Genomic DNA, 27,642 nt, shown 5'->3' with positions numbered 1-27,642 from the left:
GTGGGTCCTTCACCACATCTCACAGTTTCTCTGTGTTGGTCAAGTTCTTCTCTTTTAGCATGTAATCAAGGATACAGAGATTAGGCTACATTGTTAAGGTCAAATAACAGTATGCAGTAGAGCTTAGGACAGGATAAATTCACAGCTTTCCAAGAAGATAATATCTGTTTTGGTAATATAACTCTCATTCTTCTGAATATGCATAATCAAGGTAAAATTTAGCATTTTAGAAAATAATTTGGGATTGCAAAGAATATAAATAAATATCATTTCTGGAATTTTACCAGCAACTCATCTTTTACTGTGTATTAAAATTTTTTTGCAATCTTTATTTCCTGGAATTAAGTCACTGCTCATATACTAACAAGACGGATAGAATTCATACTGTAACATCACATGCCTAATCACAAATGACAGCTAATCCCTAAACCACCAGATGCTAAACTCAATTCAGAGAACAGATTTTAAAAAGTAAAATATTTACAAGATGAACTATTGAGTAACAGCATTAGAATAATCCTGCTGGCTTCTGATTTTCTTAAGATGCAAGAATCATTTATAGGTGGACATATTCCTTCCAAGGAAGGAATAGTGCATGGAATAGTGCATTTATTGCATCTTATCAAAGTTTATTAAAATTCTAATTATGCTTAAGAAAAGTATCTCACCGAGTTAGATCAAGATCCAACTTTTCTAATAATGGCTTTAACAGGGTGTGCGGTAGGAAATTTGACATTTAGGTTGCTGATTTCAAAAGATCAACAGCAACAATGATTGCATGATCCAAGAATGTATTTTAAACCCTTTTCAATTTAGTGGAATTTTCAGTCAGACCAGGTCCTGTGAATATAAGTTCCATATATTTACTACCTACTGTGCAAAATAAGTGGTTACTCTATAGAGTTACAAAACCACTGCTTTCAATTCCAGGAGGTCCCCTCTAATATTATGGGCTTAATTGAAAATAGAAGTTTACTGTATCCTTTCATTCATATTCCATATTTCAGAGCTAAAAGTGTATTGAGAGATCTCCAAATTAAATTCTCTTATTTTGCAGAGGAAATTTAGTCCCATAAAAGTCAGTGACTTTGTTCAAGTATCAGAGAATAGTGATATATTTATCCTGTAATAAAATATCCTTATAACTCATCTACCCATTTGTATCTTATTTTGCTTTTCAACAATTTTATTACCTTACTATTTATTCAACAACATATATTTGCAAATATTTATTGAAAATGTAGTAGTTGCCCTTATAAAGTTTACATTTTAGTCAGGAAGAAAGAATACACAATAAGCTATAAAACTAATAAATATGTAAATTATATAGTATGTAAAGAAATGATACATTCTATGGAAAAAGAAAAGCTATAAGGTAAGGGTGATATGGTGTGCAGTTTTAAATAAAATAGTGATAGCAAGCTTCATTAACAAAATGACCTTTGACAAAACATCTGAAGAAGTTGAAAGAATTAGCAATGCAGACATCTATACCACAATGCAGGGGTGGTAGGGGCCCAGGGGAGGGATTCAGCTTGCTTGAGCATCAGCAAGGAGACCCGTATGGCTGGAGTGAGTAAACTAAGGAAAAAGTCCACAGAAGTTGTGAAGGTTCAGATAAAGTAGAGTCTAGTCGGCCATTGTAAGAAATTTGGCTATTACTCGACAAGAATGGAAAACCACTGCATGGATTTGAGTAGATGACTCACATTACTTTCAAAGACTCACTCTGGCTGTGATATTGAGACTAGACTCTAGACCATAGAAAACAAATTATAAAGCAGAAAGACATTTTAGGAGGTTATTGCAATAGTGTAGGTGTGAGATATTGGTGACCAGGGTTGTAGAAATATTTAAAAGACTTTTTTCTAATATTGTTTACTAGCAGATAAGAACAAGAACAGTTTATTCACTCATTCAGGTGATATTTAAGTCTTTATGGGCATGGCTTAAGGGCTACGATGGTTAAGATTTGGATTCAAGGATCAGATATACTTGGGTTAACTGCCACTTCATGATTGTTGATCTTGGACAAGTTAATTGACTTCTCTATATCTCAATTTCCACATTTCTAAAATTGAGATGCTACTAGATAGAAATTTATGGATCTATTTTTTCAATCCTGATCTCTCCTTCAAGTTCTAGTTCTATATTTCTAAAAGTCTGATCAACTTCTCAACTGATTATACCGCAAAAGTTGAAGTTCAAAATGTGAAAATAAAAAAAAAAACATATTATGAAAAAGAGAGGAAAAAGAAAACAAAACATCCTAAGAGGGGAAAAAACAGGAATAGTAAAAAATAAAATTGTTTAATTCACAAAAAAGCAAGAAAGTATTATGATAAAGAAAAATCTTACTGCTTTTGGCAATACAGGAGCTACAGATACAGATTGATAATATGATGATGATATTACCAGGGAAACGAAAAGCAGAGTGATAGGAAAGCTTGAAATACACTTTTTTCACTGCAAGGTAGATGGAGAAAGAATACTTGATGAAGGAGAGAGTGAAGTGATCAAAGATATAAAAAAAGAAACAAGATATTCATATGGCTCAGAACAGGGAAGAGCCATTTTGAAAGAATGAATAACCACATGTGTTGAAGGATTCAGGATCGTTAGTAAATGTGAAAAAAATAGATCCTGCAAGTAATGATTTTCTGGACAATATTTTCTATAAAAGAGAAGTATGGGGAAAGAAGCTGATTGCAAGAAAATAAGTGTTAGGAGAGACAAGTTTATGTGTGTTCTGGCAGGGGTGTTGGTTTAAGTTATAGAATATAAATAGCAAATGATGATTCTATTTTGAATTTTCATAGTGCCTTTTCAAAGCTCTATCCCACCAGCTATATTTTCTTCACAACAATCCCAAGAGGCCAGTAAAGAAAAGAGAGGAAGAAAACAGAGAGAAAAAAGTACACATCTAGTGATACAGGGTTGATTAGTAGAAAAACTGAACTAAATCTTACCGCCTGGACCCTTAGTCAAAAATGTTTATCAATAGACTCTACTATTTATGGCCTTAAAGAGAACAATATCTTACTCCAAGGCATTGATATCATTGCTTTAATTAGAATAGAGAGATAAATGTTTTCAGTGAGAAAAATGTGCCCTGTTCTAAATATTTTTCAGCCTTGGATGTTAATTACAGTGATTACATCTGACACAACACTAACACAATGAAAACAACCCTCAAGAGGGGTCTGTCTATTCAGACTGTCTGAAGGATTTCTAGTATATAATGTCAGCGAGTTTGAAAGTTCAAAGGATGCCCAGGAAAGAAGTAAATGAAGAAAACTCCAAGGACAAACCAACCACCAGCCCTGTTCTGAGCAGGAGTTGTAGTAGTTGGTGTCTTCTCCGGAGAGGGGAACAATAAATGTTTATACAACACATTATCTCAACTCCATTATAGAAACTGTGTGTGTATGATGAGTTTAGACGGGTAACAGTTTTAGGAGATCTCTAATCATTATCTCTGTAAAGAAGCTTATTTGCATAATAATGTTGGTAACCCTTCTGCATAGGCAGAATGACCTATGCAGGGTACATTGCACTAGGTGAATAAACAATTTTTTAGATGTGGATTCATAATGTATTCTGAGAATCACTTGCTGCCAGGAGGAGTGCGAGTGAATGTGTACAGGTTGTCCAGTCATTGCTTACCAGAATACTGCAAGAGAAAGAAAAGTGGCATGTTTACTCCTCAGGCTGGGATGAACAACTTGGTATTACCTGGAGGTGGAGTGTTAAAGGCTATCCAAACTGTCCTGCCAAAATTGAAGTGATAATTCCTTTAGCAATCCTGCTCAAGTCACTCTATTGCTTGTCTAATTTCACGTAGGGGGTAAAGGGAGAGAAATCCTAAGGCTAGGCCAATTTGTGTGCAAAGACAGTGAGGTTTCCACAAGTATGGTGAAGAATTTTATTGAGAGGGATTGCCAAATGAAATATCTTGCTAAAAATAAATAACAAACAAACAGACAACCTTTCAGATGGGGAAATAAGGCTAAAGTTTTGGAGATGCCAATTAGGGAAGCTTTGTAAGGAGTCTTCCCTGCTTTTTTTTTTTCTTTCTAAACTCAGAGAACCATATTCAGCCTCCAGTTTTATGCTTCACCAGGGACTGTCTTTGAGTAGAGGTGTAGTGGGAAACAAAGGCTAGTCAGTTCAGGAAAGAGTGGCCTCCACACCACCCTGGTGCTGGGGCCAATAGCCCTACATTAATGGTGTGTTAGGAAGGACAACAGTGGCCAAGCAGGTACTAGTAAAGAACTGACAAATGAGGGACAGAGCAGTGGACCTGACAGTAGATTCTTAGAGATCATGTCATAGAGAAAACTCTGCAAATAAAAGACTTGGGATGGTTACATCATAACCATTTCCCTTGCATTGTGAAGAGTGATGCAACTTATGTATACTAACATTTATTAAGTGCTGCCAAGGTATGTGCCTTTGTGAAAGGGGTGAGATTGAATGCTACCTTAAATTCTAGCACCAAAGCAAAAAGCCAACAAATAAGGACGTCTTACTTATAAAAATCTGAATTCAGGCACTTCTTTTTACCAAATCGAATCTTCTTTAGTACTCCCTATCGCAATAAATATTTCTAGCCCCTGTGAAAAACCCGAGTCATCCTCGACATCTTGACAACGTCGTTAAAACAAGTGTCTTGTTACAGTTCCTGAAGATGGGTGGGTGTAATTGAGTTCCCATCAAGGTGCTTTAAAAAAGTATTTGATAGAGGATTTCCAAGAAGGTTGCAAAAAGTGTTATGCTATCCTATAGGACTACAGATTTTGTTTTTTATTACTATGGTGCATTGATTTTGTAAAGATAGAGAAATTGATTAAATTGTTCATCCAGGGCCTCTGCTTTGATTGGAGATTTTAGACATCCACAACATAGAATCTTAAAGACATATTATCTTAGATACAACATATTATGTTAGAGAAGATACGAAGCTAGCTCTTCTGGAGCTGAAGTCAACCTGCCCTCATTTTCTCGACTAAAATTTATTGCATTGCTTGAAATACACACCTTTTCAGTGGTGACGGAGGTCTCATTCCTTTGATGGGTGACTATGTGAGAAAGTCTCAATTCTTAGAAGAAAAGATAGCTAGAAGCGGCAACAGGTCCCTGATACTGAACTAGAAGCATCCATCAGTCATATCTTCCCATCCATGTAACCTATTAAATGACTGCTATATCAGCCAGTAAAATAAAATTTTGGTGCTGAGGCTACCCAATTAGCTGCACTTATAAGCTCTATCAGGTCAGAGACATTGTCAGTTATGTTTATAGCTGTGTTTCTAGAGCCTAGGACAGTGTCTTGCAATAGTTGTGCTCAATAAATATCTTTAAAAGAATGAATGTACTCCCATCTCTAAATCATCACCCAATCTTCTTTATCATATTCACTACATAATTGTTAGCCTATGAGAAATATATGTATTTATCTTGTCCTGAAAGCAAACACTGGGTTTTCAGATCAGCGGCAGAGTTGCTGTTACTTACAATAATAACCACATTGGTCCCCCACACTCCATTCTCCTCTTTCAGGGTGGCATGATGACAGCCAGATGTCACCCTGCACATGTAAAATGGATTTTTAGACTATAAGAGAGGAACCCTTAAATTCTGACTCTGGGAACTCAGCTGCCGTTCCTGTTCCCCCAAGAGAGGGAAAGAAATTCTGCTTCCTAATGTCTTCCCATCCTTTGGAATGCAAATGGCTGCTCTGAGTTTCACTGCCCTTTGAAATGTAAACACACAGCTCCAGGGAGATAAATCTCTAAATCTCTCTGGAGATTTCTCACTATCTCAGTTTTGCTATTCAGTCACCTTTAACTTCTGAGGATTCTCTTTTTATCTCAGGTTCCAGTTCTCTTTGTTCGGAAAATCCCGTCCACGCAGAAACATGAAAAACTTATATTGCTTCCCAACAGTCTGCGTATGTGTACTCTTCTCCACTGTCTTCACTACCAAGCTATCTTACTTTCTCACCTGGACTGCTGCAATCGCCTTCTCCCCATCTTCTCTCAGCCCCTATTGATCCTTTCTCCACCTAGCATCCAGAAGTAATCTTCCAACTGCATACTGGATTATATAAGTCTCTAAATGGGACCTAGGTTATGAACCCTCTGATTCAGTTTTTGGTACCACTTATTACTCAGCCTGAATCACCTGCCATGCTTCCCTGCTAGAGTCGTCACAGCTTTCCCAAGTTCCTGATGCCATCGTTGCTCATCTCTTAACACCACTGTTTGTCTCAGCGTTCCCTTGGGATGAAGACTAGTGTTCTATGTCGCCTGCATTGTGGGTTTTGTTGAGAGCCACAGCACTTCCCGCTCCCAGTGCTCCTCCCAGATCCGCGGAAGCTTTGTCTTCTCCGGAGGCTGCCTGGAGGGACCAGGAAGATGAAAGAGTCATTGATGTGGAATAAAAGTTAACAAATAAGTTTCAGAAGACCATATGAATCCAGATAAATTGACCCTTCCTGATCCCAGAGAGAGTTCTCCTAGACTCATTGACTCCATACAGCTTCTTGGGAAAGGTTTTATGTGGCTAGGAAACTATAAGTGTTTTCTTGTGAAGCTGGGCCCAGCTCCCTTACAGACGCCCTGTGTTGGGTTTCTCTATTTCCATCCCTTCATTATCCTTTTCCTTCCCTCTTTCTTCTTTTGGATTGAAACTCCGAGAAAACATTGGCAGATAATCTTGTTTCAGGCTCTAGGAAATTTAGACTATCATGCATTGCTCGTTGAAATATTTCATTATTCATTATTTTAATGAGAAAAACACTGGGACCCTTCACATGGCCTCCATGGTCATAGGAGACCCAGCATGTGCTCCTTATCTTGAGCCACTCTTCTCCTGGCTCGTGAAGCTCTGCAGACTCAGATTTTCTTTCACTTCTTTCACTATGTTAAGATCCATCAAACCTTAGAAACCTCACATGTACCATCCCTTTTGCTGCACTGCTTGCCCCACACTTACTCTTCCCCTTTGCCTCCACAGTTCATATTCGTCTCTCAGGCCTCAGATGAAATATCACTTATTCAGGGTTTCCCTTTCCTCATCAAGTCTAGGTAAAGTGTTTTTGATATACTATCGTGTTGTCCTCTACATATCTTTCACAAATCTCCACTCAATTCTAAGTAAATAATCTGTGATGCAAATATTTATCTGTTTAATATTTGATATCCAGCTCACTACTCCAACTGTAAACTCTAGGAAGGCAGAAATTATGTCTTTTTAATTTTTATGTTGTAGACACAGTGCTTCACAGAGTCTGGCAAGTGGTATGTGTTCAACTAATATTTATTGAAGAGGTGAACAAATAAGTGAACCACGCCAAAGAGCCAACAACAGTTTCTTCACAGTTTGAAAGTGACATGGCTTGACCAGTCATATAGTTACAATAGTGCTTGACATACTGTAAAATAAAAAAGCACAAGGAAAGCAAAGCTCTGTAAGAATTGTGGTGTGGTTTGGAGAAAACGTTTGCTTAAAGGGCTGTTAATGTTTCGATAATAGGGCCCAAAGGGATATTACTCTATTTGTTTTACCATTTCTTAATTAGGAGATAGAGTAAATTCTTCCTTTCCAAACTCATTAAAGCGAGAATACATTTATGTATCTCAGCTGAACTTGTGAAAGAAACGTATATATGCATTTAAAATGTGCCTTGACTTGTCCCTCATGTGCTAAATCCCAAATTTTTATTCATTCAATTATTGTTTAAAAATAGCAAGTATATGACACATCAGAGGAAATAATTTTTCAGGTTAGCAATAAATTTTGCTTGGATTTGCTTAGTTGATTTTTGAGACGAAAAAATGAAAGAAAGGTCACATAAGCAACATCAGTGATTAAAGGTATGGGAAATTGAACATCTGAGAAAAACGGTGATTTTTTTTATACTCAAGATTTTGGCTATTTTCAACTTTGATTTCATTTTGATAGGCAAGTTTTTATTTTGTCTCAGCCTCAGTATTTGCATGAGAATATAGGCATTGCATGGCAGGGCAAATGTTGCTGTAGATAGAAAAATAAATAATTATCGTAAAAGTTATGTGATTCAATGTACAATAGAAAAATAGTATGGTAGGCAGAATACTAAGATTATCCTCAATGACCTTCACCCTTTTATAAACTGTCTCTTGAAGGTAAGCAGAACCAGTGACCATATAGATGTTTTGGATAGTAATTCAGTAAGGGCTGATTTGCATATAGAAACAGAATGTCTCCCTGGGAGGAAGGGAGAAGGAACATTAAGGAAATAGGGAATTCCAAGTATTTCTTTCAGCAATCAGAGTGGTGAGACAATTTTTTTTTTTTTTTTTTTTTGGTGAGGAAGGTTCACCCTGAGCTAACATTTGTTGCCAATCTTCCTCTTTTTTTTTGCTTGAGGAAGATCAGTCCTGAGCTAACATCTGTGCCAGTCTCTCTCTATTTTTCACATGGGTCACCACCTCAGCATGGCTGACGAATGGTGTAGGTCTGCACCCAGGATCTGAACCCATGATCCCTGGCCCCTGAAGCAGAGTGTGCCGAACTTAACCACTCTGCCATGGGGCCGGCGCAGAGACAATTTTTAATAGAACATGTTAATAGCCATACTAGCTGTTCATGCCTGAGTCCTAAAGAGAGGGATTATGACACAGAACATGAAAAAGTTAAACTACTCATATGTGGAATTAGCAGCACCACTGGCACTGGCAGCAATAGAATATCATAATCCATTTCAACAGTCTTAAGAGCAAATATCACAACATGGAGGAAGAGAAGTGGAATGTGCCAGATACTACATGGGAATTGAATGTATGGGTGTATGTTCATGAGGACAAGTGGGATGATTTTGGGACTCTGAAAACTAGTTGCCAAGCAGATCTGTATGAGAAAGCTGGGATCAATTAGAGAAATCTAAAATTTGTAATCGTGACCTCATTTTACCTGCAGATCACTGTGGTCAGGGAAACACATGCCTAATTTGGCCCAGAAAATCCTTCAGAATCCCCAAATACCTTATGTTAGCTATCAATGTATTCAAGACAATGGAGAGTCTTGAGATGATATGCAAATGATCTGTTCATGTTAACATTATTTTTTTACCCGTAAGTTTAAAATAGGAGAACTACATTAAAGGAGTCGCATTGAGGAGCTGGTATAAGATTTTGTGTCTGGGTCACGATGAGGATATAACCTACAGTCCTATAGAATTTGAGCAAATTTATAATGAGCTCTTCCATGCCACTTATTGATAATTTTGCTTAGTATTAGGTGTTGAACAGAATAAAAATGCAGATATTATTCCTGTGGTAGATGTGATAGCTCATGTCCCCAGACGGAGACGAAAATGACGTGTTTCTTTAAACCTGGCATTGATTACTGAATTATGGTCTTTAGCCTAGCTGTGTCAGAATCACCTAAGATGCCTATTAAATTACAGATTTCTGCTTCCCAGTGCAGTCTGAGTGCATTAGAATTGCTGGGGGAAATTTCGGGAAATCTTGTTTTTACAATCACCTCAAGTGATTTTTTTATGGGTATAAGAACAAAACCACAGCTGTAAACTACAAATTCCATGCCAATTGTGGGAGGAAGTGTCATGTCTATCAAGCTTACTAGTATTTCTCCAAAGAATAGTACATGTTATCTATTCAAACATATTTATTGAGGGTATTAGTGAAATCAGTAGAGCAGGGTAAGCAAGCTACATCTTCTTGTCTAGATTCTTTCCAAATATACAAAGTTAGACTTGCAAGACTTGCAGATATAAAAGTGCACAGCTTCATTTCTTCACACCAGCCTTCTCTTTCCAAAACCAGTGCTATATCTTTTGGGTTATAAAAGAACCACTTTGAAATGGCGATAAGATAATGCTGGCTTTTATCAAGTTGGAAATTTTTTTTTAAATGATAAGATTTTTTGTGGTAAGTTTGTGAGAAAATCATTCTTTCATACATGACCGTTTCAAAGAGCAATTTGGAGATATTAATAAAAAGTGAAAAGTGCATATCCTTTGAATTACTCATTTCACTTATGGGTATTAAACCTAATGAATAAAGATGCAAAGATATGGATATAAGAGTGTCCGTTGCATTATTGCCCATAATAGAAAAAATCAGAAATAACCTAAATTCTTATTAAGTGCATTTTGGGGAAAAGAATTATGATGCACTTATACTTTTAGAAAGTTTGCAGCTATTTCAAAAATAGCATAGATAAATATATTCTGATGTGGAGAGAGAGCAATATGCATTTCTAATGAAAAATATTACTGAATGATACATATGGCATAATATCATGTAGAAAAATGAATATTTTAAATGTGTATGATATTTATATTCATAGAAAATACCTGGGAGCTTGCAAATAAAGCTGTTAATAACAGTTATTTCTGTAAATCTGATTGGTAGTGGGTAAGGAAGTTGCATTTACTTCCTTACTCTTTAGAGTTGTTTAATTTTCCTATCTTCAAGCTCATATTACCTTTATAATAGCAAATTAATTCAGATTTTTAGATGATTTATACCTATATGCACAGGAACCCCAAAATTTTACCCTAGATGTGGTTTCAGACATGAAAAGATACAGTAAAAACAATTTAATATATAACTTGGTAAAAAAAGTTAGGTAAAAAACAACATTTTTCCCCATAAAATATCTAAGATATAGACATATGAGTACATGTGGTGGTATAGAGAAATATGGATAAATATATACAAAGTATTAATAGAAATTCATTTTAGTAATGAGATGCTGGTAACTTTCACTTTATTTATATTGTTTTCTGTGTCTACATCTACGGAAACAAATTAAGGAAACAGACATTTTCATTTTGTTTTAAATAATTGATTTAAATTATTTGTATATTTAGAATACTCTTCTAAGTTGATCTAACCTATTTTTATGTGGAAATAAATTCAGCTGCTGATCTATTTTAAAACTCTAGCTATAGTTAGATGAATATTAAATTTACATCAATTAACACTTAAGCTATTAATTGGAATCCACTTAAGTTTACTTCAGTTATTTTTAGAAATTGAATATATTTTACATAATCTGTCCTAAATTTAATGTGTTAACAAAAAATGTATAGCATCTCTATTACTCTTTTGATATTAATTATTTGTCAATTAGATTTATTCCTATCATAATCATTAAAAGTTAATGTATTTCAGTATTCTAATAGGATTTTGTTCCAAGCCAATGCTGAAATGCACAATTGATTCTCTCTCTGGTTTTTTTGTCATTCAGTGGGTCAAATAGTTAACTAGAGTGGAATCACTCTTAATTGCTATCATCTGTCAGTAGTTAACCCACCCAAATTTTCCAAGACTACTGCCAGATTCTTGAGTTAAAAAAGAACATCAGTGACTAATCAATTATCGTTCAAGCAATCATCAAATATTGTAAGAAAGGAAGAATCATGTAATTTAGGACACAGAATTTAAAGGAATCATATTTTACTGTTCATGGGAAATAATTTTCATAGGGCTAACTCTTAGAATATTGTTTGCCATTAGCAATATAGGGTAAGTATAGTTCACATTAATTCCAGTAAATAAGCATTAGTGGATTTCTAATGTGTATACAGTTATTATATTTTTTATATCAAAAACACTCATGCACGTGCATGGTCAATTTTTAAAAAATGTTTTACAAAAACATTAAAGGAAAATATTTACGTAATGTTTTAGGATCTTGCCAAATTGTGAGGCTAGCTCCCCTCTTTGGAATCATACTTTGAATTCCTTAACTATAAAAATAGGCAACTTTCAAGAACTAAGAGAAGACCAATCAAATGTTTTATTCTATCTAATTTTTGGTCTATGAGACAGTGTTCCAGGAACCTAGGATTCTTTACAATGTGTGACAATTCAGTACTCCAAGCTGCTGTTCTCACCTCCACAAAGAGGCAGAGGCTAAGAGCCAACAGCCAAGTTCTCAAAGCATGATGGAGTAAATGCTTCAAAAGATGGGGATTCTGACCTTTTAATGAATATCCCATTGGGACATTCACTCATGGTTCTCGTACATCATGCAAAGTATATGCAAGAATGACATCCATTCACAACTTTCTAACCTCATTTGGTTACCAAGAACTAGGTGACTCTATTATCTCACAGAATCATTAGAGATGAGGTGAGGACAAATTTTGGACAAATATAATTTTACACACAAAATTTGAAAACATATTTTTTCTTCCATTTACACAATAGGCATAATTACTTCTCATGGAAAAGTTACACGCATTTTAGAATAATTGTTAGGAAAAGGAGAAATGGTTTTATTTCCATGAATATAAAAAAAAAAATGTTCATTATATGGTGAGCAATGGGAGGATCCTTCAACACCATAAATGGAGAGTTGACCAAGCATCCTCCATATCTGTTAGATGTTTAGCAAATTTTCTTTATTGATAAAACAAAAAGTAACAAATAAATTAATATTATCTGTAAAAGTTCCAAATATATTTTGGCTATACCCATGGCTTTTGGGAATGAGACTGAGGCTACAAAAGAGTTGCAGAATTTACTATCTGTGCTTAGAATGTGATGGTTAAGGACGTAGAAGATAGAGTCAGATTACTTGAGTTCAGTTCTCAGAGCCACCATTTATTATCTAAGTGACCTTGGATAATTTATTTAACCTCCCTGTCCCTCAGTGTCCTCATCTGTAGTATATAAAGGGCTATTGAGTGACTGCAAAGATTCAATGAGTGAACATATATATTGTACTTCATATAATAACTAGTAGATAAAAAATATGCAGGGCCGGCCCCATGGCTTAGCGGTTAAGTGCGCGCGCTCCGCTGCTGGCGGCCCGGGTTCGGATCCCGGGCGCGCACCGACACACCGCTTCTCTGGCCATGCTGTGGCCACATCCCACATACAGCAACTAGAAGGATGTGCAGCTATGACACACAACTATGTACTGGGGCTTTGGGGGAAAAAATAAATAAATAAAATCTTTAAAAAAAAAAAATGCAGAATGCTTGCTGTTACAATTAACCTATATAGAAATCTGAAGAGATACATGAAATGGTTAACAATAATAATGGTAGAATCTGCTAAGCACCAATCAAGTGGCGTGGATATGTATTTATGTGTGCTCCCAGGGGAATGAAATGGAGCTTTCCATATCGTGGGCTTACTATGAGTCAGGCACTATGAGCAGAATTTTATATAATGTATTTTTTTAATATTGCTGTGTAACAAGTTACCACCATCTTAGTGACTTAAAATACATGCATTTATTAGTTCAAAGTTCTGTAGCTCAGAAGTCCGTATGTGCGGCTTGGTTCTCTGTTCAGGATATCACAGGGCTGAAATCAAGATGTTGGCTGGGCTGAGTTCTTGTTTGGAGGCCCAGGGAAAATTTCACTTCCAGGTTTTTTCATGTCGTTGGCTAAATTCAGTTCCTTGCAGTTGTCCAATTTCCATGCTAGTTGTCAGCCAGGGCCACTCTCAGCTGCTGTAGGCCCCCTGCATTCCTTGCCACAAAGTCTCATCTGTCTTCAAGCCAGTAATGCTGCATGAAATCCTTCTTCAGCTTCAAATCTCTGACTTCCTCTTCTGCCACCAGCTAGAAAATAATTCTGCTTTTACAAAACTCATGATCAGGTTAGATCCACTCCGATAATATACCTTTTTTTGTGTGTGAGGAAGATTCACCCAGAGCTAACGTCTCTGCCAATATTCCTCTATTTTGCATGTGGGTCACTGCCTCAGCATGGCTGATGAGTGGTGTAGGTCTGCGCCCAGGATCTGAACCCTTGAACCTAAGTCACCAAAGCGGAGCATGCTGAACTTAACCACTACACCATGGGGCTGGCCCCAAATCTATCTATTTTAAGGTCAACTAAATATTAACCTTAGTTAAATCTACAAAATCCCTTCACAGCTACACCTAGATTAGTGTTTGTTTGAATAATTGGGAGGTCTGTGTACACCAGAGCTAGTAATTTTGGGAGTCATTTTAAAATTCTGCCTATCACACATTTAGATCTCATAACAGCTATTTGAACAAAGCACTATTACATTTTTTTATTATGTGGAAAATAGTGATCAGAGAGGCTCACTAAATTGTTGAATATTTTACAAATTTTTATGACCATTGTTTTGGCTAGAGCTCTGCTTAGATACGCTATTAATGAATTAATGGAGACTTTATGGAGCAATGAGGATTAGGTAGGTCTATAAAAACTGGAAATATTTAGTTGTACAGAGAAAGGTGATGGCAGTTCAGGTGAGAAAAAAATAGCATAAACAAAAGCATAAGGATGATAAAGAACCTAGATTATTTTGGTAACGAGGAGTAGACTTCCAGCAGTGGAAAAGAATCCACGTATGGAGAAAATGGTGAGCAATACTGGAGGGATGGGTTGAGGCCAGAGATAAATAGCCTTCATTTCTAGACTAAGGAGTTTGACCTTTGTTCTAATAGCAAGGTTCTAGTGAGTCTATTGATTATAATGAACAATGGAGCGTAGTTTCTCCTTTAATTAAATTATCCTGCACTAGGTTGGAAATCTCGTGAAGAAGAGACCTAGAATGGGAGCAGGAACTAGCATGACCATATCCTGAGGCATGCACACAACTTCAGAGACAACTAAGGATTCTCTACCTGTAGTTATCATGCAGTGCTACCAGGATTACTTCTTTTGTATTTCATAATTACTTGGATTCGTTCCCTTTGAGCTCTTAAAATACATAAGCAGTCATTCATTGGTTTATATCTAACATTTACTGTACACCTCATCTGTGCCAAACACTCATGAATGTTTTATCACTGGCCTTCAAGAATTACGAATATGTATAGAATGTGGTAAACACTATACCGTACAAAATATGAATATATCAACTAGGATTTGCTTTGCACTTAAGGAATATCCATATCCATTCCAGGTGTCATGGGGGAAAACATGGCCTATGATCTTGAGAAAACTGGAAAAGTACTATAAACACACATGAAATAATTAGGAACAGTATAATGTAGAGTACATGAGGAGCTAAATATGGGGGAATGACATATAATACTACGTGAATGCTGAGAAGGGGTTGAATTAGGTAGGATTCACCAGCGAGCGTCCCCAGAGGGATTGGGACTTAAATTGGGATCCTACAGGTGAGTAAGAGATAGCTCAATCATGAAGAACAAGTCAAAAATCCATTTAGGAAGTAGAAAATTAGTGGCACAAAACTAACTTGTTACAGAGGATAATCTCGTCTCTCTTAATATTAGATGTTTAAATAAGCACTTTCCATGCTTACAGGATCCAGAAAACAGTGATAAGGCAGTGTCAATCTCAATCTTAAAATATAATTCCCCTGGATGTTTTTGACTGCATTAATTTGATATGTGACACATATGAATTCTGCTTCTAGTATGCCATAAGAAGTCCATTCAACAGCTGAATTAAAGAAAAGCAAAATTCTAAGATCTATAAAATTAATGTGATAGCTGTAATACTTCATTCTTACAATTTTGTTTTTATTATTTATGTGAACTTTCACCCAGACTACTAGTTTAAGTCCTATAGGTCATATCTTCATGAAAGAATTTACTTTCCTGAAAATAGTTGCGGAAGTACAGTTGAAATTGTTCCCTTAGTGAACATGTGGTGAAATAAAATTTATTCTGGGAAGATGTGGAGGTCATTTACAAGTGCTTATCTGTTTGGAAAAAAGTACAACAACAAGAAACAATTAATTACATATTAGGGGAAAAATTCAAGCAGGTCTTAAATTTTTCATAGCAGAATTTAATGGTTTAAATATGGTAGGCAAAGGCTATGAAGTCCTTAGGTGGGAAATAATCTAATAACTGTATAACCAATCAAGTTGTTAAAATTTGAAAACCAAAGTTAAAAATACATGAGCTTCAGAGAAAATATACTTTTGAATTATTTTTTTAAAAGTTATTAGATGTCAAAATTCTATAAACTCTGACTAGAAAAGCCATAATAGGCATTGAATCTTTTTAGTTATATAAGTAAGGCTAATAACTGTGGAAATTAGGAATACACAAAAACATAAATGTTAAAGTCTTGATAATGCAGGTATCTGAATATTAACAAAACTTGAGAGGGAGAAGGAAGAAACACGGGGAAAATGTAAGGATGCTGCTCTCTTCATTACATATAATTGAGTTCTGAAGATATTATTGCTAGATTAAAAATCCAATAATAGTAGTCATACATGTGAAGACTGAGAAGTAACCAGGCTTATAAAAATAATGTTATATATGTATACACAAAATCTAAATAATGATAAAAACTTTATTTTGTCTATTTCAAACCATGAACAAACCAATTTAAAAAAAGAAGTTGAGTGTATGGAGTGACTATAAGTAGATATTAAATAAGAATCTATAATCATAAAATAGAGAATATATCTCTTATTTTAATTGCATGAAATATTCACATGAATGAATGGAAAGAAAAAATAAATTTAAAAATAAGAATTTTATAAACCATATTCCTTGACGACAATGAAATAAAATAAGAAATTAACAACTACCAAAGAGTGACTTTTTATTAAATTATTATTATTATTATTTTTTTTTTTTTAAAGATTTTATTTATTTATTTTCACCCCAAAGCCCCAGTAGATAGTTGTATGTCATAGCTGCACATCCTTCTAGTTGCTGTATGTGGGACGCAGCCTCAGCATGGCCGGACAAGCGGTGCGTTGGTGCGCACCCGGGATCCGAACCCAGGCCGCCAGTAGCGGAGCGCGCGCACTTAACCGCTAAGCCACAGGGCCGGCCCCTAAACTTTCAATGAGATAGTTTTCCTTAAATTTCATCTATCACTTTCTTCTACATTCAGTGATAGCAGAGTATTCCATTCTATTATGTGGTGTCATCTACATAACACAGGGCTCCTTTCATATATGATACTGATTTTATTAAGAGTTCACTGCCACTTTGTATTCTCATTATGAACAATGTAACTTATTTATTCAGCAAATATTTACAAGGCAGCTACTAGATGGCAAAGTCTATGAGCTCTATTATCCAGAAAACTTGAAAAGGCATATTTGGTGTCACATGGGGAAATAAGATTAGTTTAGCCATTTATTCAGGTAGGATGATATTCAGGCGCTGAAAAACCAAAAGTCACAGTAATTTAAACATTATTTATTTCTCTTCACATGAAAGAAGTCCAAAGCTGGCATGACACTCCATGATTTCGGGTTATCTTGTTGCTGTGCCTTCCTAGCACATGATGTTCATTTTACATGTCAGACTGAGTACAGTCTGGAGAGAGAAGACACACAGTAATCAAAACAGGGAAAGTTTTTTTGTGTGTGTGTGAGGAAGATCAGCCCTGAGCTAACATCCACACCAATCCTCCTCTTTTTGCTGAGGAAGACTCTGAGGAAGACTGGCCCTGGGCTAACATCTGTGCCCATCTTCCTCCACTTTATATGGGACACCGCCACAGCATGGCCTGACAGGTGGTGCATGGTGCACGCCGGGGATCCGAACCTGGCCGCCAGCAGTGGAGCCTGCGTGCTTAACCGCTACACTATGGGGCCGGCCCCAAAACAGGGAACGTTTAATATAGGAAATTATTAGTTATATCAGGATTGGAATTTCAACATATGGGCTAGTAAAATGTTAAGATGGCTATAAAGAATATTGGAATAGCGGATGTAATAGATGTTTAATGTAACAGCAGATATAATACAATATGATGTGATACAGCCACTGCACTACAGCTGAGATAAGGCATCCAAGGAAGACTCCTCCTTATCTACCTGCTCCCAACCAAGGATGTAAGCCAGATCTTGTTGGAGAGAGCCAGGCTGTAGCTCAGAATGGAAGGGAAGTTGCTATGGTGCCACACTTCACAATACACTGGAACTACGCTTTCTGGAACTTGCCAGAAATCTGCCCTCTAGGGTGCTAGAGATAGTTGTTCACAGGGAGGTGTCTCATCAAAGATGGTCAGCTACAAAACCGCGGGAAGGAGGTTCCCAGGGAACCGGATGGCCATTGGGGGTGCTGGATGCTGTGCACTGCGGTAGCCAGACCCTGGAGAAGTCACAAGCACTGCAGGAGCCAGAGCCTGGAGTTGTCGCTCACCTCGCAGGAGCTCAGCGCTAGGGAAGCTGTGTTCTGCGGGAGCCTGCGTGAGAGCCTGCAAAAGGATTCTGGATTAAGATGCAAGCCCTTTTCTCCTGCAGTCTCTCTCCAGCACTCTGCTAACAAAGCTTAATATTGTGCCAGTTGAAAAAGAAAAAAAATATTTGGAAGAAACCAATCCATTTTCACGGAGCAGGCAAAAAGAGTGAATTTGGAGCTAAGAGGCATTAAATTAGAAACCCGCATACCCTGTGATCCCAAGATGCAACACAAATTTCAACCACCATGTTCTTTTTTCAAGACAATAGAAAAGAAGAAAGGACAAAAATAAGGTTAACCCTTCGTTTAAGAACAAGTCTTAGAATTTACATGTAACACTACTTTTTAGCCCAAACTTAGGCATATGGCCTTATTTAGGTGGGGAGTTGGGATATTTAGTTTTAGTTTTAAGTTGTCCAAATCTAAATATTAAGGCATCAGTGAATAATCGATATTGATGGAAAACATCAGCTTCTGCCACATTCAAATTTTTATTTTTTCATCTGGATTTGGTGGGCGTTATGAGAGAGAAATACAATAAATTAATCATTACATAATGATCAGTATGTTTGTTGACCTATTATAAGAACTCTGTCTTTTCCTCACCAACATTGAGCTATTCTTTGCCATATTATCTTGAGCTCATAAATATATCTTCAATCTGACATCACACCTCACTGCCCTAACTCCGTGACACTTAGCAAAGCTGCTGATGCCCACTTAGCAATGGTATATGTCAAGTGACTCTTGTTTTCTCAAATAAGACTGAAAGCTTATGCACCTTTTAAAATTCAGACACATTAATGGCATTAAACACAAGATGGTGACTCAAAATTCTAGAAAACTGTAATGCCTTTGAAAGAGTCAGTGATATGTAACTTACAATGAACATTTAATTTAAAAGTGGAAGACAATAAAATTGTTTACAAGTACAGAGATATCACTGACTTAAAAAAGAAACTGCTAATCTCTTTGGAACACTTCACATTGTTCTGAATTAGCTTAGCAACAGTCTTCATATTTATGTTCTAATCTAATATTGAGCATTCACGATGGATCAAACACCATTGATGTAAGGTATACATCATTAGGCAAAACAAAATACAATGAAAAAAATTTTTCTGCTTTCATAGAATTTACATTGTAGTGGACTCGAGTGGTGGTACAAAAAATAAAGCAAACATATTGAATGCTACTAAGAGGAATAAGAAAAATGCACTTAAGAATAGAGAGCACAATGGTGAGGGATTTTCTGTTTATATCGGGAGAATAAGGTGATATATGTGCACAGTTATTATAGGAAATAAGTGAGCAAGCCATGAAGTTATCTAGAGGAAGAGGATTCCAGGAACATGGAAGAGTGTTTGCAAATGCTGTGAGGTGGGGCCACCTCGCTGTGTTCATGGACCAGTAAGAAAACCAGCGTCGGTGGAGAAGTAAGTTAACGGGAACATAGGAGTAGAAGATAAACTCCTGGAGACGGCAGAGACCAGATCCTAGAGCCTTGTCAGCCACGGGAAGAATGAACCGCTCTGACGCACACAGAAGACGTACAGGAAGGAGAATTACTCTCATTTCCCAAGTTCTTTGCTGATTTAAAATCTATCCTCTCTTAGGTGTCTGCCTTTCATGCTCATAAACTCAGATAAATATTTTAGGGGACAGGGCTGGATTTACAAGGGGAGTTGGATTGGCTGCCAAATCAGAAAAAACCATATCCTGTGTCACCAAGATGCTGTCTGAAAATATTTGATCCGACAAATGGCCTTCTTAGGTAGTACTTGACTGGTAAGCTATATTAAATTCAGATATTTAGGCAAAAGAGTGATGTTTCACATTTTATTTTGCATCTGAAGAAACACACACACACAGTAACTCTTTTTCCTAACAGACCTTAAATAAAGTTTTTCATGCATCTTTAAAGTTTAGTTACATTTTAATCAGATAAGGTTAAAGTAAGAGAAAGTGAAGTGATGTACGTTTAGTCTTATATACAGTTTATGAAATATAGATATTTGATTAAAAACCCCAAGGACAGTTAGTCTAAAGATAACATTAGACCTAGAAAGAAAAATGTGTAACGTGTAGAGATGCTGTAAAGTCAGCCTGTCTCAACTTTTTGAAGTTCACCTCCAATAAGAAAGAAATAAACTATATAGAAAGAAGTTCACAAAATTTCTGCTTCATTTTGTATTATTGAAATCTTGCTATATACACATACAATTATATTTTACTTGAAATAATACTATTTTTCTTTCTGAAAGAATCAAAGTGTTGATTTCGAATTCACAGAATGCCACTTTATCAAAATTTATGAGTCTAAAGACACACACGAGCAAATTTATGAGCCTAAAAACATACAGAAAAAAAGCTAAGCTTCAGAGAAAAAAATTGCCACCTAACCTACTTCTATTATCCCAACCAGTATTTGAAAAGAATTGTTCTCACAAACCACCAAAATGTGGGACTAGAATGCAGCACTTTAAATTATGCTCCATGATGACAATGCCTTGTTTATTGTTATGTTATAGAACTCCATAGTATAAGCTTTTTTTAGTGGTTTTCCACTCTACCTGGCAGCTCCAACCCACTCTCAGAGATACCACTAGAGGGGATAATCAAGGTTAACTTTTGATACTTCTATTCTCTCTTTCAGGGGCGTATTGTTTTCTACTTTAGACTATCAATCATCCCTTTTTAGCACTAAAGCATGCTTAGGTGGTGAAAACATTTTTCTTAGTTTTTATCTATTCCTGGGTACCAGGATCCAACTCCTTATTTTGTAGCTGACTTCTTTGGGAATCTCAGAGAAAAAAAATAATTACAAAGCCTAGGTACATGACAATTATTCTATTTTTCTCCTTTATCCCATTCATTTCTCCATAATCTCTCATCCAAGGTATATTTCAGATATCTTCTTCCTCTCTGTAGCCCATTGTCAAAAGTAGTTCCTGTTACATAGTTGTCACTATATCTTAATTGCATCATTTTTCATTTTATTGTGTTCAAATGAGAGATCTCATTATTCTCAGATAGTTAAGAAACATACGATATGACATCATTCCACCAGTACAACATTATAAGTTTCTCTCTATTTCAATAACTTCTCGTTATAAACTCTGACCATATCTTATTACCAGAGGAGATGGGAAATGGGTTAGGGGAGTAGTAAAGAGAATATTTCTTGTAGAGGAACAGTGAATCACTTGCAGCTTTGATCCCATTGAAGAAAAAAAAGAGCTATAGCAACTAATGCTGTTCAGCATTTGCCCATGAGCACTAAGAAAATTAGGCTTCACCTGATAGACAGTTGCCTGCATCCTCCCCGTAACACTTTGTCTCTTGGCTTTCGCCATCACACATCTTTCCGGTTCTTAGAGACTCCAGTTTCTCTTTGTATGTGCATGGCTCCTCCTTTTCTATCTAGTTCGTAATAGTTGGTTTCCCAAAGATATTTGTTCAAAGCTATTTCTTCTTCTCTGTCACTCTTCCTTTGTGTCTTCGATGCTATGATCATATTTGAGGATCACTCTTAAATCTCTATTTTCATGGGTAATTTTCTTCTATCCTTTGGGTCCGTTTTTTTTTACAGCTTCTAACTGGCTGTTTCCAAGTGGATATCCTAGGGATTTTAAGGACAATCTATTCAGAGCCAGCTTGTTCTTTCTATTGCCTAAATATTTCCCTCATACTGGTGTCTCATGACTTCAGAATGGTCAGTTACATTCTCTAACAGGGAGTGCAATGAATTTAAAGGAGTATCTTTCAGCTTAAAACAGTGCTGTCCTCTCCAACTCTGGTCTCCTCCACTCCACTACTCCTTTACCCTGCCCATACCTTCAGTGTCCCCTAGTGCCTAGAATATCATCTAATGTGGTAAGACGTTTCTTGTTGAATCTTGTGTTGCATATCTAGAGAGTAGGCATGCAATCACCAAATGCAGGAGGATTCTCTACATTCTTCACTAAATAGAGTTTCTAGCTCCTATTAAGAAAAAAAAAGTTAAAATGAACAGAAAATCAAACGTTTTATTTTTAAAATGGAGTCTTACCTAAAGGTCATGAGTACTTAAAGAGATCATGTAAATGACAAAATTGAGGTACTGATCAGTATTTAATATATAAAGGACTGATTTAACCAATCAAGCAGCACTAGATAACTTACACTAAAAAAATTCTCATTCTATTAAATGTCTATGTTTAAGAGTTAGCTATGAATATTTATTTTACCTGATATCAGCATCTGGAGAAATTCTTAAGTAATTGAAAATTGATCCTTCAAGGCCAACATGTTGCCTGTTAGCCATTCAGTAGTTTCCTTTACTAATGCCTCAATGGTCCCCAGGAAATGAAGAAAATGCCAGACCATTTAGCATTAAATGTTCTGAGATACTATCACTTATTTTCACTGAAAATAAATGGTGAAGCATCAATTGCATCCACATAATAATCACTCTGTGAGTATGATAAATAGAAATGGATTTTTTTTTAGTATACTATTAGGAACATTTATCTTATATAGTAAGCAAATATGGAAGGAAAGTTAGATAAGGAAAATTAAATGGATGCATGTGCCGTTCATTATATTTTCTAGAATAACTCGAGTATCAGTCTATCCCAGGAGGCTTTTATTAGCCAACAGCAACAATTCAAAAATCCAGTAGTGTAATATCTATAGAAGTTTCCTATGAATCAAAGCATAGTTAGGTTGCTTGCTTCTTGTTTATCAGGGTGTCTAGCAGAGGCAGAGCTGTGGTTTCAGTGTAAGTGGGGTTAAGAAGCACTCCTATTCCCAAGCACACATTTAAATGAGTTGTATACATGGGAACTTTAATTTTCTTAGCCTACAAAATGATGCAGTGAACCCTATAAGTGCCCCTTCCCTAGTTTGTGTATTTTTGCTTCCAACATCATACACCTGGGCAGCATTACGCAACTACTGGAGCCATTTTGCCTGCATACTCAGAAGTTCCTTGGGGTTGACAACACCCTGAGGCAGCTCCTAGCCAATGAGTGACTACTGCAGGAGCACAAAACCCTCCTCCCTTCTTTTTAACCAGTACAAACACAGGCACAATTTACGCCCTAGAGCTCCCCTGTGGAATCAGAATGAGGCTTTAACTGAAATAAAACCTTTGCTTGGCTTCTTCCCTTTTCTTCTCTTGGTTCTTTTATACTCTTACACTTTTATGCTTGGAACATTTACTTAATAAATCCATCGCATACCGATCTTCATCTCAGGATTTGCTTCATCTCAGAACTTGCTTCATGTATCTATGTATGAATTTATTTTGGGGCAGAGGTAACTGGGAATGCAAGAAAAGGGATAGAACCATAGTATGGCATGGCAACTGTCCCTATCTACCCTCTTTGACTGATCTGAAACCCCAAAAGACTTCAGCTTCTTGAAGAAGCCACTATTTTATGAAGTACTTTCTGAGATTCTAAATAATATCCATGGTGATTTGAGACCAAGGTGATAAACAATGGGAGCAGAGTTAGGGAGAAGGGCATCCTCCAGATTCTTGTGGCAAGCTCAGTAACGTTTGGGTACCTCAAGGATTGTTGGCTTTAAGGCAAGAGGAGAGAATAACCTCATTGGCATTTACAATAGAGGATTTTGGCAGTAAAGACTATGGTGGGGCACCATGAAGAGCAGTTAACATAGAAGAAGATGTTCAGACTTGTTCCTGAGCACAGGAGACACCACCTATGGGAAACCCCACAAAGGATGGTCAGAGCTTAAAGGGAAGCACAGAGAATAAGATTATTATACCATTGTGAAGGTATCCTCATTTAATAACTCAAGTTATACTTAAGAACTAGATATTTCTGAGGGACCTTATATTTCTTTGCTAACTCAGTAATGCCAAGTATCATATTGGGTGAAGAGGTGAGGATAGTAATAGCTCATATATACCCAGTTTCTCAAAGCACTTACTTCTTGATTCTCACAATAAATCTCCTAGGTATGCAGATCACATATAATTTCCCTCACTATTTAGATGAGAAAATGAGACTGAGACATGTTTGAATTCATATAGCTACTACACGACAGTGTATGTGTTTAAGCCCATGTCTTTCAATTTCAAGTCTGGTTCTATAGCTTAAAAACACTGTATTATGAAAGCTTCAAGCTCTCCTAAGAAAGTGAGCAATATCTCTTATGTACATTCACATGGAATGCTCTAAATTGTATGCCTTTTGATCATATCATAAATAACAATATTCAAATATTATTTCATATATAGAATTTTTTTTTCTCCCCAAAGCCCCAGTACATGGTGATATAGTCTAGTTGTAAGTCCTTCCAGTTCTTCTATTTGAGCCGCTGCCACAGCATGGCAACTGACAGACGGGTGGTGTGGTTCCACAATGGGGAAACAACCCCTGGCCGCCGAAGTGGGATGCACCAAACTTTAACTACTAGACCATCATGTGGTTGAGCCACAGCTGGCTCCATATGTAGAATTTTTAAAATAAGTTATGGCTGTTCTTCTGACAGAAAATAAGATGGTAGAAACTCAGAAATATTCACCTTCCAATTAATGAGTTTAATTTACCTGCTAACTCAACTTATCCAGATTAGTATCCTTTGAAAAAAATAAGAATACAGTATATTTGGGGATTTTACACTTGGCCTGCATTATTTGGGAGTTGTGATTTCTTCCCAGGTGATTTGTTTTAAATTTATTTTAGGAGGTTCTCATACAATTTGGTTGGATAACAGGTAGGCTCATTAAACATTTCAGTGCTCTTCAAGATGGCTTATTTACTTCTATTGTATTTGCAGTGGTCTTCATGGCATAAGAGTTTGTTTTGTACATAATATTTAAAATTTTGGACACGAAGAACTTGGAATTCTCTGTGTGTGTGTGTGTGTGAGAAAGAGAGAGTGATTCTGTTATCATTGATATATTCAAGATACCAAGGGAGGGAGCATTGTTAATAAAAAATTCTCGGAAATAAGATTCACAAAACAATATATATATATTTTTTTTGCTGAGGAAGATTTGCCCTGAGCTAACATCTGTGCCAAACCTCCTCCTATTTTGTATGTGGGTCATCACCATAGCATGGCCGCGGACAAGTGGTGTAGGTCCGCGCCTGGGATCCAAACCCAGGTCGCCGAAGCAGAGTGCACTGAACTTAACCACTAGGCCACGGGGCCAGCTCCAAACAACATTTATCTTAATATGGGTTCTGCTTGAAGCAGCAATACCAAAGTGCTTTACTCCTGACATTTGTTATTTGATTGCTCATAGTCTTGTTTTCTTATATCTATAGAGTGGGCATGAGAGCAAATCACTAACAAGAAATCAAATTTTGGAATTCTAGTTGCATCTTATCTGTAAAACTAGTTTTTAATAGCAATTTATGGTTCCCTAGTTTTAAAATGAAGTTTTATGACTGCATACATAACAGATAGGAGGAAAATGACAAGTATCTACACTAAAATACCACTGGACAAAAACTCAGGAAATGCCTTAGGCTCCTACCTAAGACACAACTTATTGTATTATTTTGAACAATTCACTCAACTTTTTTAAACCTCAGGCTGCTCATAAGCGATAAAAATTGGAAACACTCATATGATACTTACAACCTAACACTATAATCCTCACAATAGCCCAACGAGGCAGGTTCTATGAATAGCATAATTTTAGAGATTAAAAAAAGAACTGAGATACAACAAAATAAAATAAATTGCCGAGCGTCATTCAGATGTTTAGTGGTAGAGCTGAGAATTGAACCAGCGTCAATGTGCTTAGCCACTATGCGATGCTGCCTTTATAATTAATGTGTGAGAATTGGACTAGATGACTTACTAAGCCCTTTCAAAATCTAAAATATTATAATTTGGCAAAATACATAATCCTTTCCCAATTTGAGATATTTCATACAGCTTCTGAAATGTCTAAATACTTTTACCCTCTTCAGTTACAGTATGCATTCTTTGTCCACTAAAACACTAACAAGTATATAATATAATAATAAAGGCCTCCTCAGCAAGAAACCACTGCCCTGGGTTTCCAGTTCTTGTCATATGTTTGAGTTCAGTGACATTGGATAAGTCTTCTAAAGCTAGGCAAGCTCTTTGCTTTGGATTTTATGATTCGTATTACATGACATAATTTATTTACAGATAAGGATCGAGATACTTTGATCTCATTTCTCATGGTGTGCCCCAACCCCAATGTAGTCACTCTATTATTAAGCAAAAGCTGACTATCAATCTTTCATTCGTTCATTCATCCACCTGTCGTTCCAGCCAGCCAGCAAATATTGATAAGCACTAATCTCATTTAAGTGCTAGGCATCAAAAGATGAATAAATCATGACTCACTCTCCCTAAAAAGCTCATGTTCAGCTTGATAGAAAAAGATAAATGACTCAACTTGAACAAGCTGCAATGAAGATGTGTACAAAGTGCAACAAAAGTAGAATGAAGGGGTGGATTTTGTGCTGCGGGTGGGGGAAGTATCAGAGACACATTGAATAGGATCATGAAAGATGAGCATCAGTTTCACAGGTGCCAAAGGAAATGGGTTCTGCGCTAGGGATGGGAGGCCTGGTAAAGCAATCCAGGAGGAAGGAACAAAATGAGCAAGCACTGTAGAGGCTATATCTGCAAGGAGAAAGCATGGAGGCAGGGCAGCCATGTGGAAAACATTGCAATAGATCGGGTAAGAGATGATGATAATCTAAATTACCGAGGAGGAGTAGCAAGGGAAGAAGAGAATAATTATAAGATTCAAAGTATGTTAAAGAAATTTTAATTACTCAGCAAATTCATATGTTTTTCTTCACTTTAAATGATACAGATTTAGGGGCCAGCCCAGTGGTGCAGCAGTTAAGTTGGCGCACTCTGGTTCAGCGGCCCGAGATTCGCTGGTTCGGATCCCGGGTGAGGACCTACGCACCGCTTATCAAAAGCCACACTGTGGTGGCGTCACACATAAAGCAGCGGAAGATGGGCATGAATGTTAGCCCAGGGCCAATCTTCGTCAGCAAAAAAGAGGAGGATTGGCAACAGATGTTAGCTCAGGGCTAATCTTCCTCAAAAAAAAAAAAAAATGGGGGGGGAGATAAATGACACAGATCTAAAAAGAAAATGTCAACTTGCACCCTTTCTATACCATCCCATGGCATCCTTCTGTACTCTACTAAGAGTTCAGTGGGTCTACTTCAGAAAAGCTGTCTATTTTTGTCCTAGAGTGTTTATTTACTCTGCCTTCTGAATGAGGTGCTGTAACAAGTGAGAAATCTTTTCATTAATAGGTCATATTCTGTCATTTTGCAATATTGTATCTTTTTCACTGAGCTTTCCATCCTAATCCTGAAAGAGCTATTTTATACTTAGTAACAATATTCTACTCTATACCATTGTTGAACCATTTCTCCATTGATGCCATGTATAGTTGATCAAAAAAATTTTTAAGGAGTTCATATGATTTTGTGGAAATAATATTAACAAATAATAAAAATACCATTAAAA

Source organism: Ceratotherium simum, chromosome 11 (genome assembly GCF_057802395.1).
Source record: "Ceratotherium simum simum isolate JZ-2026a chromosome 11, ASM5780239v1, whole genome shotgun sequence".
NCBI classification, from domain to species: Eukaryota; Metazoa; Chordata; class Mammalia; order Perissodactyla; family Rhinocerotidae; genus Ceratotherium; species Ceratotherium simum.
This window is presented reverse-complemented; position numbering follows the sequence as displayed.